The sequence below is a fragment of the Oncorhynchus mykiss genome, unplaced genomic scaffold (assembly GCF_013265735.2).
Source record: "Oncorhynchus mykiss isolate Arlee unplaced genomic scaffold, USDA_OmykA_1.1 un_scaffold_190, whole genome shotgun sequence".
Taxonomy (NCBI): Eukaryota; Metazoa; Chordata; class Actinopteri; order Salmoniformes; family Salmonidae; genus Oncorhynchus; species Oncorhynchus mykiss.
The window spans coordinates 1-2,268 of record NW_023493676.1 but is presented as its reverse complement, the minus strand read 5'-3'; positions in this window follow the sequence as shown (position 1 = coordinate 2,268).

Genomic DNA, 2,268 nt, shown 5'->3' with positions numbered 1-2,268 from the left:
CTAAATGAAACCTCCACATGATAAAACGGCCTTGCTACGAGGGTAAATCCTAATCAGATCCCTCAATAACCTAAGGCCAGTTTTAACAATCTTAGTGTGATTTTAAAACAAATGTAGAGTTTCCTGGTAATTACTGATAATGTTTACACTACTTATTTATTCATTCTGAATATGAATATACACTGCTCAAAAAAATAACGGGAACACTAAAATAACACATCCTAGATCTGAATGATCTTTACATAGTTGAATGTGCTGACAACAAAATCACACAAAAATCAATGGAATATCAACCCATGGAGGTCTGGATTTGGAGTCACACTCGTCACACGGCGTCTCCAGACTCTGTCACGTCTGTCACATGTGCTCAGTGTGAACCTGCTTTCATCTGTGAAGAGCACAGGGGGCCAGTGGTGAATTTGCCAATCTTGGCAAATGCCAAACGTCCTGCATGGTGTTGGGCTGTAAGCACAACCCCCACCTGTGGACGTCGGGCCCTCATACCACCCTCATGGAGTCTGTTTCTGACCGTTTGAGCAGACACACGAAAATTTGTGGCCTGCTGGAGGTCATTTTGCAGGGCTCTGGCAGTGCTCCTCCTTGCACAAAGGCGGAGGTAGGGGTCCTGTTGCTGGGTTGTTGCCCTCCTACGGCCTCCTCCACGTCTCCTGATGTACTGGCATGTCTCCTGGTAGCGCCTCCATGCTCTGGACACTACGCTGACAGACACAGCAAACCTTCTTGCCACAGCTCGCATTGATGTCCCATCCTGGATGAGCTGCACTACCTGAGCCACTTGTGTGGGTTGTAGACTCCGTCTCATGCTACCACTAGAGTGAAAGCACCACCAGCATTCAAAAGTGACCAAAACATCAACCAGGAAGCATAGGAACTGAGAAGTGGTCTGTGGTCCCCACCTGCAGAACCACTCCTTTATTGGGGGTGTCTTGCTAATTGCCTATAATTTCCACCTGTTGTCTATTCCATTTGCACAACAGCATGTGAAATTTATTGTCAATCAGTGTTGCTTCCTAAGTGGACAGTTTGATTTCACAGAAGTGTGATTGACTTGGAGTTACATTGTGTTGTTTCAGTGTTCCCTCTATTGTTTTGAGCAGTTTATATAACTTTCATAGATGTATGATACAGAATTCGACCGACAGTCGTGGCCAAAAGTTTTGAGAATGAAAAATATTACTTTCCACAAAGTTTGCTGCTTCAGTGTCTTCAGATATTTTAGTCAGATGTTACTATGGAATGATGAAGTATAATTACAAGCATTTCATAAGTGTCAAAGGCTTTTATTTACAATGACATGAAGTTGATGCAGTGTCAATATTTGCAGTGTTGACCCTTCTATTTCAAGACCTCTGCAATCCGCCCTGGCATGCTGTCAATTAACTTCTGGGCCACATCCTGACTGACGGCAGCCCATTCTTGCATAATCAATGATTGTAGTTTGTCAGAATTTGTGGGTTTTTGTTTGTCCACCCGCCTCTTGATGATTGACCACAAGTTCTCAATGGGATTAAGGTCTGGGGAGTTTCCTGGCCATGGACCCAAAATATTGACGTTTTGTTACCCGAGCCACTTAGTTATCACTTATGCCTTATGGCAAGGTGCTCCATCTTGCTGGAAAAGGCATTGTTCGTCACCGAACTGTTCCTGGATGGTTGGGAGAAGTTGCTCTCGGAGGATGTGTTGGTACCATTCTTTATTCGTGGCTGTGTTCTTAGGCAACATGGTGAGTGAGCCTACACCCTTGGCTGAGAAGCAACCCCACACGTGAATGGTCTAAGGATGCTTTACTGTTGGTGAGCGCAACCATCAGTCCTGTGTCATGCCTTGTCTTCTCCGGACAAGCTTTTTTCCGGATGCCCCAAACAATCGGAAAGGGGATTCATCAGAGAAAATGACTTTACCCCAGTCCTCAGCAGTCCAATCCCTGTAACTTTTACAGAATAGCAGTCTGTCCCTAATGTTTTTCCTGGAGAGAAGTGGCTTCTTTGCGGCCCTTCTTGACACCAAAAGTCTTCTCTTCACTGTGCGTGCAGATGCACTCACACTTTCCTGCTGCCATTCCTGAGCAAGCTCTGTACTGCCCCGATCCCGCAGCTGAATCAACTTTAGGAGACGGTCCTGGCACTTGCTGGACTTTCTTGGGTGCCCTGAAACCTTCTTCACAACAATTGAACCGCTCTCCTTGAAGTTCTTGATGATCGGATACATGGTTGATTTAGGTGCAATCTTACTGGCAGCTATATCCTT